This window comes from Emys orbicularis, chromosome 1 (assembly GCF_028017835.1).
Source record: "Emys orbicularis isolate rEmyOrb1 chromosome 1, rEmyOrb1.hap1, whole genome shotgun sequence".
In the NCBI taxonomy this organism is placed as follows: domain Eukaryota; kingdom Metazoa; phylum Chordata; order Testudines; family Emydidae; genus Emys; species Emys orbicularis.
Window position 1 is genome coordinate 6,695,825 of NC_088683.1, and position 15,532 is coordinate 6,711,356.

The 15,532-nt window shown below is 51.9% G+C and overlaps 1 protein-coding gene across 1 annotated transcript in view; it reads left to right on the forward strand.

Annotated features, from left to right (window-relative positions):
• The first annotated feature begins 12,572 nt into the window (after positions 1-12,572).
• Positions 12,573-15,532, forward strand: part of CALU (calumenin) — a 34,585-nt gene continuing 31,625 nt past the window's right edge. The window contains exon 1 of the mRNA XM_065401312.1: positions 12,573-12,622. The gene's annotated coding sequence lies outside the window, so the exon portion shown is untranslated. The remainder of the gene's footprint in view (positions 12,623-15,532) is intronic.

Here is a 15,532-nt window from a genome sequence, read left to right on the forward strand (position 1 = left end):
TCAAAGCTGAAGTTCTCTGGGGCATTGAAGAAGGGCATGTGGATGAGATCCTGCAATCTTTGGTGCTGTTCCTTCTGTCTGCAGCCTTTGCTGGTGTTTTCCTTCTGTTTCTGTGAGTTTACTCCTGACACCATGTCATGTTCCTCTGTACCAGAGCTGGACTGGCTACGGAGCTTGCTTATACACTCCAGACGTGTTCAGGATAAGATCCTTTAACGCTCTGCCAGGTATGGCTGAGGTTAGTTTAAGTAGGGTATTTTACACACTATGCCACCTAGTGGCTTAATAATATAATACAGATTAGCATTCCATGACAGGTGCTGAGTGAGTTTAGGCACCTGCAGTATTCAGTCATGGGGTTTAGGCACTTAAATACTTCTGAAAATCCCACTAGGCACCTAAATATCTTTAGGGGGGCCGTGCTCAAGGGCTGCAGAGCCACGGGGGCAGGTGCTGTTTGGGGCAGCAGCAGGGCAGAGCGGGGAAAAGGCGGGGGGCTTGGTGCTGGCAGTAGGAATCAGGCCCACCCCATCCCCGCACTCACCGACGGCAGCGGGAAGCAGAGCAACCCAGCCCCATCCCTCTCTGCTCCGTTCTCCCAGCTCCCAGCCCTGTCGCTTGGGGGAGGGGGCTTGGAGGAAGGGATCAGGCCCACCCCAAACTCACCAGCGGTGGGAAACGGAGCAACGTGCCTGGGAGCTGGCGGAGCGGGCTGGAGCCAGGGCACTCCGCTCCCCGCCACTGCCACTGGTGAGTGCGGGGGTGGGCCCGACCCCTTCTGCCCGTCTCCAGTAACCCCCGCTAATCCCGCGGGCCGCGTTGCTCGGGGGAGGGGGCTTGCGGGAAAGGGTGGAATGGGGGCAGGGTGGGGGTCGAGCAGGGGCAGGAAGAGGTGGGGCGGGGCAGAGCAGGAGTGGGAGCTTGGGGGGAAGGGTTGAATGGGGCAGGGTGGGGGCAGAGCAGGGGGGCTGGCAGGAGGATGGGGCTGGCTGCTGGAGCCGGCGCCACATACGCAGCATGCAGCTGCCTAGGGCACCACGAAATTTGGAGGCAGCACCCCGCTAGCAGCAGCACAAAAGTAAGGGTGGCAATACCATACCATGCCACCCTTACTTCTGCCCTGCCGCCTTCAGAGCTGGGCAGCCGGAGAGTGGCGACTCAGAGGGGCAGCCATCCCATGAACCGCTCCAGCTGTCCCCACAAACTGCTCAGCTCCACGTTCCATTCCAATCGTCTCACAAACTGCTCCGCTCTGCCAGCCACTTAGCAATATAGCTTCAGGTTCCCCCCCTCGTTAACACAGCAGTCAGTGATCTCAGCTCAGTAATTTTAGCTCTTTTAGGGATTTCAGCTTGTAGTAGGGGAACCCCACTGCTGGTGCACCATTAGCCCAAAGTGAAGTCAGCTCAGCAGTTTCTAGCTAGACTCTAAATTAGCTCTGCTATTCAACAGTGAAGAGAGAAGATGGCATAATTGGTGTTCCAGGCCCTCAAAGGGGGACCTGTACCATCAGGTACACATGCCTGTCCCCAACCTCTCTCCATTCACTGGGAGTTGGAACCCATGTCCCTTGTCTAGCAAGTGCTACTTAGGTGATGGAGAGACCCTCTGTCATAAAACAGTTTCATTGTCCTTGATTCACATAATCAGGGTAACAACATTTTATTCCTCCTGCCCCAATAACAGAGAAACTGGGGATCCCACAGCTGCCAAAGTGACCATTTTGGGCTGCCGTGGGCTCATGCTAGGCGAGGTGGGTGTGCCTATGCAAACAAGATCAGCCCCTGAAGTTCTTTTCCACACTCACCATAATTCACCACCAGATGTCAGGGTAGAACTCATCCTGACTCTGCTTACATACAGGTTTGTCCCTTAAACCTGGGCCAGTCCCCCCTGCTGGAGTCTTCAGTCTTCTTCTCAGTGTCTTAGGTCTTGGCTACACTGGCAATTCACAGCGCTGCACTTGCTGCGCTCAGGGGTGTGAAAAAACACCCCCCCTGAGCGCAGCGAGTGCAGCGCTGTAAAGCGCCAGTGTAATCAGCGCCTGCAGCGCTGCACGCTCCCTCGCAGCGCTGCAAGCTATTCCCCTCGGAGAGGTGGAGTACTTGCAGCGCTGCGAGACAGCTCTCGCAGCGCTGGCGGCGCGACTACACTCGCGCTTCACAGCGCTGCTGCGGCAACGCTGCCGCGGCAGCGCTGTGAATCCGCGAGTGTAGCCAAGGCCTAAGTTGCTTGCAGAGTAGGTGGGGGCAGGAGAAGGGCCCAGTATGTGCCCACTCTGTCTGTTTTATACCCTCAGTCCATGTGCTTGGGGAGCACAAGTCCAGGCATGTCTGGGGGCACTGCTGAGTCTCCAGGCCAGGCTGAGCTATTCCCCTGGTGTGGCCTCATACAGGTGAGCCATTGAATTGTATCGCCCTTGCTGGACAATGGTTGTTGATGTGTTGTTTGAAACCCTGCCGGGTGTTGGTTACTTTGCGTGCTGTTGCCTCTGGGGAGCTGATATCTGGCTGATTCCCCAACTTACAGCATGTTTTACTGCCAACCATACAACACAATTCTCATAACTTCATATGCATCAGTGATACACATACATGGATAGAGAAATGACTTTCAGCAGATCCTAACCTTTCCTGACACCTTACAAGGCCTGCTTTGTATGTAAGATCAGGATTATATGAAAATGAGGAATATGGGGGTTATAGGACGTTTCCACAAGGTAAGAAGAGCAAAAGCAAAGCTACGATTGTGGTCCATGTTTACAGTTAAATATGCACATTGTGTTGTAACAAATGAATTAATGTACAGATGGCAACGACTTTGTGTAATGCTATGCAAGCTTAACAGATTTTCATCAAAATGCACGGCACCCTCTGAGGACCTGATATGTCTGGAGGAATCAGCTTTGCTAATTATTCATCACTGTGAGTCAAATGAGCGCAGTGAGTTTTTAATGTTTTCCTAAATCTTCTCATGCCCTCCCAGGAGGATCCGCCCTCCAGTTTGAGAACCTCTGGCCTAGATCATCCCATGTTGATTCACATATGGGGAGGAGGGGAGCCATCTGTGTGCAGACCTTCTAATTTCTGTGAGAAACTAGGGGGAGAGTGATCTTTCTGGACATCTGGGATCTGGCACTTTGGGCAGGGGTAAAAGTAACTTAAGGGACTTACCGGTATGCAGCAGCGAAGTCCTGAGCAGGCGGGGGAGGGGGGCCATGTCCCTTGGGCAGAAGGGGCGGGGCCTTTTAATCCCTGGGCCCTTTAAATCGCTGCCGCTACCACGGGGCTCCAGCAGAATTTAAAGGGCCCAGGGCTCCGGCAGCAGTGGCTGGGAGCCCAGGGACCTTTAAATTGCCGCTGGAGCCCTGGGGCTCCCGGCCGCTGCTGCTACCCTGGCGCTACGTCAGCGATTTAAAGGACCCGGGGCTCCGGCTTCAGTAGCGGTGGCTGGGAGCCCCAGGCCCTTTCAATTGCTGATGGAGCCCCGGGGCTCCTGGCCACCACCACTACCCCAGGGCTCCGGCAGTGGGGCTCTGGCAGCAATTTAAAGGGCCAGGGGCTCCGGCTGCTGCTGGGAGCCCAGGGCCCTTTTAAACTGCCCGCCTGGGGAAGCTGCCCCCTGCCGGTATGGTCAGCTGTGTACCGGCTCTTGGTGGTATGCCGGGCCGGACCGGACCGGCTTACTTTCACCTCTGAGTTTGGAACATTTTTTTCTGTGTTTGTACGGCAACTGGGGCTCCGAGGCGCTACGCTAACGCAAAAATAATACTAAAATCTGGGGATCTCTTGTGACAAGACATGATGATATTGCCTGAGATAAGGCATGGTCGAAGAATCCAAAGCCCTCTCTCCGACACCACCTGCATAACCACACATTTACTTCCACAATTCGATGGTCCCTACCTGGGCCTTTTCCTTCAACAGGGAGGATGGACGAGAACACGACTTGCACCTCAAACTCCTTTATCCTTCTTCCCAGAGCCATATACTCTGCAGTGACCTGCTCAAGGTCATTCTTGGCAGTATCATTTGTACCCACGTCCCCAATAAAATAATACCGTATTTGTCAGCATGATAAGCCATGATCTCTCCACACCAGCAGCCTAACCATTGTCAAGATTTTTGTAGGCATCACAGAAAAGGTGAGTTGCAGTGGGGGAGGTCTAGGCTGGATATTAGGAAAAACTATTTCACTAGGTGTGACGTTATTGACATAAACTGTGACCGTATAGATCATTGTTGCAACCAAGGGCATGTAGTGGCACCCAGTCTTTACAAAGGAGGTCAAGTAAGGTGTCTATGACAAGGTTATGATTTGCTGGTTATGATTGTGCTAGCCGTGTGCATGTATCATTTTTGTATTTAAAGTTATAAATATTGGCTCTATACCAGGGGTGGCCAACCTGTGGCTCTGGAGAAGTTAATATGCGGCTCCTTGTATAGGCACCGACTCCGGGGCTGGAGCTACAGGCACCAACATTCCAATATGCTGGGGAGTGCTCACTGCTCAACCCCTGGCTCTGCCATAGGCCCTGCCCCCACTCCACTCCACCCCTTCCCGTCCCCTTCCCTGAGCCTGCCATGCCCTCACTCCTCCCCCAGAGCCTCCTGCATGCCATGAAACCCCTCAGGAGATGCGGGGAGGAAGGGGGAGGTGCTGATCGGTGAGGCTGCCAGTGGGTGGGAGCGCTGGGAGCGGGTCGGGGGAGCTGCTGGGGGGCCGCTGACTTATTACTGTGGCTCTTTGGCAATGTACATTGGTAAATTCTGGCTCCTTCTCAGGCTCAGGTTGGCCACCCCTGCTCTATACTGTCTGTATTTCAAACTTGTGCTATGCTTCTGGGTGACACCCCAGACAATTTGGCCTCAGCACTGCCTAGCCTGCTTGATGGCCCATTAAGGACCATCATCTATACAATTGACCCATTGAGAGAAGGCAGATACCTCTTGTGACTCAGCAAGGCATGTAGGGTTAAGGTTAGGGTTAAAACAAAGAAAGCACAAGCCACATGGCAAAAGGACTGTAAAAGGCATCATCATCATCTCCATTTTGTCTTCAATCCTGCTTCTTACCTCTGGAGGAACTTTGCTACAAAATGAAGCTCTGAACAAAGGACTGACTGACCCATCCCAGCTGTGGATGTTCCAGAGACTTGATTTGAACCTGCAGTTTATTCCATCATTGCTACAAGCCTGAACCAAGAACTTTGCCATTACTGTACGGAATTAATTCTATTTAACCAATTCTAGCTCTCATCTATATTTCTTTCTTTTTATGAATAAACCTTTAGATTTTAGATTCTAAAGGATTGGCAACAGTGTGATTTGTGGGTAAGATCTCACTTGTATATTGACCTGGGTCTGGGGCATGGTCCTTTGGGATTGGGAGAACCTTTTTTCTTTTACTGGGGTATTGGTTTTCATAACCATTTGTCCCCATAGCGAGTGGCACTGGTGGTGATCCTGGGAAACTGGAGTGTCTAAAGCAGTGGTTCTCAAACTTTTGTACTGGTGACCCCTTTCACATAGCAAGCCTCAGAGTGCGACCCCGCTTATAAATTAAAAACACTTTAAAAAATATATTTAACACCATTATAAATGCTGGAGGCAAAGCGGGGTTTAGGGTGGAGGCTGACAGCTTGCGATCCCCATGTAATAACCTTGCGACCCCCTGAGGGGTCCCAACCCCCAGTTTGAGAACCCCTGGTCTAAGGGAATTGTTTGTATGACTTACAGTTAGCCAGTGGAGTGAGACCGAAGTCCTCTCTGTTTGGCTGGTTTGGTGCTTTAGAAGTGGAGAACCACCAGCTTGGGCTGAGACTGCCCTGCTCTAAGCAATTTGTCCTGAATTGATACTCTCAATTGTATCCCACAGGAGGCAAAATCATTACACTAGGAGGGTGGTGAAGCACTGGAATGGGTTACCTAGGGAGGTCGTGGAATCTCCATCCTTAGAGGTTTTTAAGGCCCGGCTTGACAAACCCCTGGCTGGGATGATTTAGTTGGGGTTGGTCCTGCTTTGAGCAGGGGGTTGGACTAGATGACCTCCTGAGGTCTCTTCCAACCCTAATCTATGATTTCTTTAAAAAACAGGAGTACTTGTGGCACCTTAGAGACTAACAAATTTATTAGAGCATAAGCTTTCGTGGGCTACAGCCCACTTCTTCGGAAAGCTTATGCTCTAATAAATTTGTTAGTCTCTAAGGTGCCACAAGTACTCCTGTTCTTTTTGCGGATACAGACTAACACGGCTGCTACTCTGAAACCTATGATTTCTTTATACTCCACCATCTGTCTGTATTCACCTGTTCTTCTAGGAGTGTCCCTGTGGGTGCTCCAATTTAGGTGTCTTGATACCCTGCACTTGTAATTGGAGATTTGTGGTAGTAGTGCCCAGTTGGGCCACGCACGCACAGTAGCCGTCTCACGCCACTCCGAGTGGTTACATAGCAGTGCATAGCCAATCGTCCCCCCAGTTCCTTCCCTAACGTCTTTGGCTTGAGTCGGAGCAATCAGCAGTGCCCTCTCTTACTTCAGAAAAAATTTATAGTGGATTATTCATAGTGGTAATGTTAGCTTGGTTGTAATTAGCTTCCCTATCCCCTTGCCCGACTCTAATTTCTTTAAAAAAAAATTTTTTCCTTCTACTCCCCACCCCGCCTGTCCGACAGGCGTACAGCCTTAGGCTAGGTCTACACTACAGCGGGGGTCCGACCTAAGATACGCAACTTCAGCTACGTGAATACCGTAGCTGAAGTTGCGTATTTTAGGTCGGCTTACCTGGCGGTGAGGACGCGGGAAAGTCGACCGCTGCCGCCGACTCCGCTGCCGCCTCTTGCCGAGGTGGATTTCCGGAGTCGACGGCAGAGCGATCAGGGATCGATTTTACCGCGTCTTCACTAGACGCGGTAAGTCGATCCCCGATAGACCGATTGCTACCCGCCGGATCGGCGGGTAGTGAAGACAAAGCCTTAGCCTCAATGTTTTTCTCTAAGGGACCGACTCTGTCAGGCATGCCAGGCTCACCTGGTTTTAAACGCTGCCTGACCTGCAGACTCTCCATACCGATCTCTGATGGCCATACTCAGTGTGTCCGCTGCCTTAAAAGTGCCCACGTTGCAGAAAGCTAACAGCCAGGACAAGAAAAGCCAGGGATCCAACTGAAGCGGCTCATACTGGAGAAATCCCTCAGGCCAGCCTCCGACCCTGAGTCCAGGTCACCCCCTAGCCAACGGTCGCCAGTGGCAGTTTCTGACATGGGCTTTGCTCCAACAACGGCTGCCAAGGAGCCTGTTCCAAGGCTACAAAAAAGCGGTCGCAGACATCCCTGCATCAGGAATCGCCCCAAAGAAAGCGATCTCCTACTGAAAAGTCTGCCCTGGTACTGACCGCACCGAGAGCACCGGACCATGAGGCACCAGGAACGTCCGACACTGAGAGTTCCCGACCAGCTAAAGACCCTATGCAGGCAAGCTCTAATGGCAGTTCACCCACTAAAGTGAAACCTGCCAACTCGGCACCCACGGAGCCGAAGATCTCAGCACCAAGCGGTACAATGGCGCCACCTGCTGTACTTGTGCCACACAGCCATAAATGCTTGGCACCGGCAGTTTCAACTCATGCTCCCGCATCATCCACCATGCCATCTCCGGCACCGAGCCTTACGGTACTGCAGCAATTTATGAGGCATGCGGACCTGATAGTGGCTTCAACGCCGGAATCTCCTCTACTTGGCACCGAGGGCACCCCATCCAGATCGATAACAAGCCAGCTGACTACTCCCTGCAGATAAGCCCCTACTATCTCCAGTGATGAGAAAGAAGAGGATGATGCAGCAATATACACTCCTCACCACTCCCCACCCAAGCCAGGACCATCTCATCACCCACCACCTGCGGATATACGAGGATGGTATGGGCACCGCCCCCCCATACCATTCCCACCTAACTGGTCATACTGGGATCCATGGGCAATGTACAGGGCCCAAAACCGCAGGCCCCCTAGCCTGTGTAGGTCCAGAACAGCCTGGTCCCCTTAACCAACTGTTCCGGCACCCTCAGAAACACAAGAGGAAGACACTGAGGAACCTGAGGACACAGCCAAGCATGACACTTCGCCGCCTACTCACCTCTCATCTTCGTCCACAGATGAAACCATAATGCCACCGCCCCCTACTATGGGGATGATTTCAAATCCTTTCAGGACCTCTTCAAAAGGGTTGCTGAATCCCTAGACATTTCAGTGGCACAGCTACCAGAATTCCAACATAAGTTCACAGACGTACTCCAGGCATCCCCATCGGCAAAGATAACCCTGCTGATAAATGATGCGACTATGGAACCTGCAAAAATCATCTGGCAGCCTCCAGCTACTGCACCACCCTTGTGTAAGAGGTCTACAAAAAATATTATGTTCCAGCAAAAGGAGCTGAATTCTTATTCACATACCCCGCACCAAACTCCTTAGTGGTAAAGGCGGTCAATCAAAGGGGAAAATACCACCAGTCCTGAACAACCCTGTGAAACCCTGACACACCAATCATAGAATCATAGAATATCAGGGTTAGAAGGGACCTCAGGAGGTCATCTAGTCCAACCCCCTGCTCAAAGCAGGACCAATCCCCAGACAGATTTTTTACCCCAGTTCCCTCAATGGCCCCCCTCAAGGATTGAACTCACAACCCTGGGTTTAGCAGGCCAATGCTCAAACCACTGAGCTATCCCTCCCCCCCTGACAATATTCACCACTGTCACGTAATTAGGATATGTCTTATACAAAGTACGCCTTCTGAGGTGTCATTCTAAAAGTCTTGATCTGCTAGACAGTAATATCTCATTGGATTGTATGTGCTGTTGTCCTATATGAAGTTATGAAGTTTGTCTATGTATGTGTTGCTGAAACATGTCCTAAGGCTGAAAACACCCACAAGCAGCCTTTCAGGTACGACCGCAAAAAGGCCAAACAATGTTAATGGCTTATTGAGGAAATGCACACAAGCACAAGGATTACCGAGGAACTGTGTACAATAGAAACCTCTCAGAGATAGCACTACACAGTGGGAACTGTTTGACCCAGGTCACAGCAAAAGAGCTTTCCAGCAAGTGGGTAGAAGATATAAATGAGGGGAAATTACATTATGGGGTGACCTCACTCTCCCTACAACACACCTGGAAACACCTGAGGAACAAAGACTGAACTGTGGGAAGGGGAAGTGATGGTCCCAGGCTAGAAGGATCTTTAGCCTGTGTATGAAAACCTGGGGAAGCTAAGGCACCTTGTGCCTTAAGAATCTGCTAGACTGTTTATCACTCAGGATGAGAATTTGCTAATTTATATCCTACCTATCTAATGTGTTAAGCTGAGTTTGCGGTTTTTGTATATTTACTAAGGTAATCTGCTTTGTTCTGTTTGCTATCCCTTATTATCACTTAAAATTTACCTTTTGTAGTTAATAACCTTATTTCTTATTTATACCAAAACCCAGTTTGTGCAACTCATAACTGGGGGGAAGGGGGGGGCAAAAAGCTGTGCATAACTCCCTCCACATTGAGGGAGGGGGCGATTTTTATGAGTTTGTGCTGTGCAGATCTCTTTATACAGCGCAAGACAATATTATTTTGGGTTTAAACCCCAAAGGAGGTGAGCACGTGAGTGCTGGGCAATCCCCTAGCTGAGTCCTCCCACAGAGAGCTGATCGCAGGCTCTGTGTGATTCTATAGCTGGGTGTGTCTCTACCTGTGCGTGTGCTGGAAAGGGGCTTGAGAGCTGGTCACAGCAGCACAGAGTGAGGGAAACCCAGGCTGGTGAGACAGGCGGGCTCAGTGGGACCGCAGCACATCTGGTGGCACCCCGAAAAGGGTGGTCCAATCCATCACAGACCCCATATGATAAGGAATGCTAGACCTTTTCGGGCTGAAAGCTTATTCCTCAGCTACGCTTCAGTTCCACAAAGTGAAATATGCTGCCCTGCTGGCCAAATATATGCACATTTTCCAAAATGTCAACTTTTATTGAAAATGATTTACCAGATGACAAAAAAGAACAGTATACAGCAAACATTGCTGAAGGGTCTCTCATCACCAGGATGGCCCTCCAGGCCTCCCTTGACTCTGCAGCCACAGCAGCATGATCCATCAGAACATCCATGGTAGGGTGACCAGACGTCCCGATTTTATCGGGACTGTCCCGATATTTGCTTCTTTGTCCCACGTCCTGACCAATGTTTGATCGGGACACTGGACAAACAAGAAATTTTGCCCTCCCGGAGGGACTCTCACGCCCCCCCCCGCTCCGGCTCCGTCCCCTCCTTCCCCCATTGGCTCCTTCCCCAAATCCCTGCCCTGGCCCCACCTCTTCCCCAACCACGCAGCATTCCTCCTTCCTCCCAGGCTTGCAGCTGCATGGCGGCTGGATCCTGGAGCTAGTGAGTCAGCTCCGGCACCCGGGCACCGGGTGGGCAGGCAAAGAGGGGCTGGCAAGGGAGGGAGGGAGACGGGGGGGCTCAGCTCTGAGCCCCCCGCCGCGCCAGAGGGCTCCTGCTCAGCCCCCAGGCCACTGCACACGGAGGGCCCGGGGCCGGGAGCGCAGTGCAGAGGCTGCTCCAGCCCTGCAGCCCGTGGGGCAGCGCAGTTGGTCCAGGCGGGGGCAGCGCGGAGCGGGCAGGAACTGGGTGGGCGGCACGGGCCGAATCCCCGCTGCTGCCGGGGAGCCCCGTGCCTCTCTCTCCCGCTCTCGGCTGCTCTGCACTCCAGCGGCTGTGGCTCCTTCCCGGCGGGACGTGCCTCCCGCCCCCCAGCCTGCCCCAGGCACATGCTGGGGGGGGGGAGGAGGAACGCGATGCACTCGGGGAAGAGGCGGGGCCGGGATTTGGGGAGGGGTCCAATAGGGGCAGGGAGGGGTCTGAGTCGGGGGCAGGGCCAGGGGGCGCGAGCACGCTAAACTGGGAGGCGTGGTAGATACGCTGGAGGGTAGGGACAGGATACAGAGGGACCTAGACAAATTAGAGGATTGGGCCAAAAGAAACCTGATGAGGTTCAACAAGGACAAGTGCTGAGTCCTGCACTTAGGACGGAAGAATCCCATTCACTGTTACAGACTAGGGACCGAGTGGCTAGGCAGCAGTTCTGCAGAAAAGGACCTAGGGGTTATAGTGGATGAGAAGCTGGATATGAGTCAACAGTGTGCCCTTGTTCCCAAGAAAGCTAACGGCATTTTGGGCTGTATAAGTAGGGGCATTGCCAGCAGATCGAGGGATGTGATCATTCCCCTCTATTCGGCATTGGTGAGGCCTCATCTGGAGTACTGTGTCCAGTTTTGGGCCCCACACTACAAGAAGGATGTGGAAAAATTGGAAAGAGTCCAGCGGAGGGCAACAAAAATGATTAGGGGGCTGGAGCACATGACTTATGAGGCGAGGCTGAGGGAACTGGGATTGTTTAGTCTGCAGAAGAGAAGAGTGAGGGGGGATTTGATAGCAGCCTTCAACTACCTGAAGGGGGGTTCCAAAGAGGATGGAGCTCGGCTGTTCTCAGTGGTGGCAGATGACAGAACAAGGAGCAATGGTCTCAAGTTGTAGTGGGGGAGGTCTAGGTTGGATATTAGGAAAAACTTTTTCACTAGGAGGGTGGTGAAGCACTGGAATGCGTTACCTAGGGAGGTTTTTAAGGCCCGGCTTGACAAAGCCCTGGCTGGGATGATTTAGTTGGGGATTGGTCCTGCTTTGAGCAGGGGGTTGGACTAGATACCTCCTGAGGTCCCTTCCAACCCTGATAGTTTATGATTCTAACTTAGAGATATCGGCATCCCAGCCGCCTGGACGTCAGACTACAACAATGGAGCTACGAAGCAGGGATGTCTCACAAACCCACGCGTGGGAGATGGATCCCGGACTTCTCAAATCCGTATTCAAACTACGGGGGTTCCCCACCATCAATCTAGTTGCAACAGCTCAGGGGGCCGAATGCCCACACTATTGCTCCCGAGCGGCATTGGGACACCACTCCCGAGGTGATGCTCTCCTCATAAAATGGGCGGCACCACTGATCTATGCATTTCCCCCAGCTCCACTCCTGAGGCGAGTCATTCACAGGAGGGGAGTAGGCAGGCGACCCCATGGAACAGGTCATGAGAGCCCAGGGCTGCCTCGCTTCCCAATGACACGATCGCCCCTCCCACTCAGACAACGGTCATGGCCTCCTCTTCCCGCCCTTTCTAACGGTCACTCCCTGCCCTCGCGCCCCCCTCATTCCTCTGCGCTCGTGGCAGCCCCAGCCCTCAGCCTCGGCGCCGACGCTTGCGCAGAGTAGAGACCCCCCCCCCCCGGCGCCGTCGCGCGGGCGGAGGGATGAGGGAAGCCCCGAAGTGGGCGGATCCGCGAGCCGGCGCGCGCCTGAGGACGTGGCGCTTTCCAGCCAATCCAGGCGGAGTCGACGCAGCCCTTCGGGGCCGCCGCGCAGCGGGAGGGAAGGGGAAGGGACAGGACGGCCAATCCGCGCCCCGCGCGTGGCGGCGAGGGCGATTCTTGATTGGGCGGGCGTGGTGGGCGGGGCTGGCGCCGCTGTTTCCGGTCGGTGCGGCGAGCCGAGGTAGAACGAAGCCGGAGCGGCGCCTGGTAGGAGAAGGTACCGGGGGGCCTTTGTCGGCCTCCGTCACCCGCTAGCGCCGGGGCCTGTCTCCCGGGACGGGAGGAGGGGGGTGACCGCTCTGGGCCGGGCCGCGCCGCGCACGCTGCGCCCCCTCCCCGGCCTGGGGGTCCGGGGCTCAGGGCAGGGCGGCGCCCTGGGGGGCCTCGGGCTGAGGGGGCGGCCTGGGGACGCGCTGTGCCCCGGGGGTCGCGCCTTTGTGCCTCGCCCCCGCCCGGCACGGGCGTGGGTCGCCCCCAGGCCGCCCCTCCGGGCCCCGACCCCGTGGCCTGCCCGCGTGTAACTGCCCCAGCGTGTCTGCGGGGCACGGGCGCGGCCGGCCGGGGTTGGTGGGGGACGGGCGGTGCAGCGGCTGGTGGCTTCAGAACCACAGCGCCAGGGCCGCCGTTGGGGGGAGGGGGCTTTAGGGGCCCTGAGAGCGGGGGCTGATGGCATGAGACTGAATTCAACAAGAGCCTCCATTATTTACAAACCTCCTTTGTGTGTTTGGCACCGGGCGCTACGTTGAGAGCACAGCAACGGCCCAGCTGGGACAGACCAGGGGTCCAGCTAGCCCAGGATCCTGCCTTCCAACAGATGGTGCCAGGTGCTTCAGCACAGGGCAGTTATTGAGTGATCCATCCCCTGTCGTCCAAGCCCAGCTTCTGACAGATTTAGGGATGGGCTACCGGGGGGGGGGGGGGGAATCTCCTTCCTTAGAGGTTTTTAAGGCCCGGCTTGACAAAGCCCTGGCTGGGATGATTTAGTTGGGATTGGTCCTGCTTTGAGCAGGGGGTTGGACTAGACGACCTCCTGAGGTCCCTTCCAACCCTGGTATTCTATGACACCCTCAAGACTAGCCCTGCCCACCAGGCACTTACCTGTGACTTGACTTGTGCTGCTTGTATGACTTAAAAGGGCCTGAAGTCTGTCACTACTTAAAAAAGCTCTTTAGACCTAGGATGTGACCCTGTGCGTGTATCTGGAATGGCCCCTGGCTCACTGGATGGTCATTCATGCTGATTTATTGCATCACCCCTTGAGCGATTAAGAGGAGGTGCGCCACTTCAAAATTGAATCTTATTTCATAAAAAAACAGCATGTCTCATTGTTCTCTGAATGTTAACAGAAGAGCCAAATAAGGTTTCAAGCTGTCAAAATCTCAGCTGTGTGGGTGAATGAATTTTTTTTCATACACAGTAAATTGCTGTACTGTTTCTCACCATTACTCATACTGATGTTTACTAAAACTAAGTAGAGTTTAGATACTGAGTTGATAAAAAACCTGTATAAATGCCTTTAAATAAATAATTTTGCATTTCTATGATACTTTCTCCCAGAGGATCTGTGAATTAACATACTAGCTACATGGGGGGATGTGAAGTAATCTCTCTAAAATAGTCATCTCTATGAAAACAGTGCAGTTGGATACTACAGCTGTTTCTCCATGCCTCATGCTGAGGGTTGCTGCATTCTTTTCCCCTTGCCCAGCCTATACAGCAGTGACCTTTGCTGTACTCACCAGCGTTTGAAATGGAAAACTTCAAAGCCAGTAAATATTTTTTTGTATTTGACTAGAGCAGTCATTTGAGTAATGTCAAGCATTCCCTCTCTCCACCACCAGCCGAGTATGTATGTACTGCACCTCCTGATTTTCAACCAGGATCATGAGTAAAGACCTGGTGTTTCTATGTGACAAGACAGATCAATAGGCCATGGGCTGTTTCCATGTCAATATTATTAAAAGACAAACTTGAGCATAATTTCAAGGTTTATTGAGCTGTGGTGTCCATGTTTTTTCTGTGTGCTGGAAGAGGGTTTTTTTTTTTTAAAATGTATTACTGTAGCTCCTAGGAGTTCTAGTCATCGGCCAGGGCCCCCTTATACTAGGTGCCAAAGAGCCGTTCAGGTGTTGCACTGTTGTGAGTGACCTCTTGCTGCAAATGCTTATTTGCAAGAAAGGAATAACATGAAATCAGCATTCAGAAGGTTGTAAACAAGTTAAGATTGCTATGAGCTCGTGTTGTTGCAAGTACAGATCTCTCAACTCCAAGCCATTAATTACCACTTCCTAGTACTCAGCGATGAACCCCAGTACCCATTTATGCAGGTAGCTTAACGGAGAGTGGGCTGATGTTGATTATAAACATACTGTTAGTTCATGGCTTGCTTATTGTGACTTAGTGGAAAAAACTTACATCAGTGAGGTAAATGGTGGCTTGCTTTTCCTATTGATTGTAACATAATTTAGAGGGTCTTTAGATGTTGCAAAAGTGTTGTCATATTCTATAAACAGAACTGTTGATGACTTGCAGAAAACTTTCTCCTTAGTAATAACTTTACCTAAAGATTGTTCTCTTGTTTACAACATTGCATTGGAACAAAATCTCTGATCGTGGGTATGAGATTGTGTCAGAGAGTCTAATATTTGGATAGTGTGAAAATGATTCAGGGTGGGTTAGTGATTTAAACCAATTTGATTTAAATCAAGTCAGGAAGACTTGATTTAATCATGGTTTTCTACATAAAAGTGCATTCTTGTTGGTTGTTATAACCTTAATACATATTCTTCACAACTCAGAGATGTAGGTTTCATTTGTAGAAGGTACACCCTATACATTTTTAAACAGTGATTTATTTTGAAAACTTTTCAGATTAGTTTTATAGCTATATCAGAAAAATGAGCGATTGTTTGGTTATTTCATTTACCAAAGGTAATTGAAGCAGATATTTATGAAGTCATTGGGAGGTGAACTATCTCCAATTTAACAGGTTAATCATTAATATTTGGAGGATTTTCTTGACATGCTGTATTAGGAGGAGAACATCACCAGACAGACATTTAAATTGTTTTATTTAATTAAAACAACAACATTAAGTATTAAGGATATTTTTGCTGTTGAAGAAAAA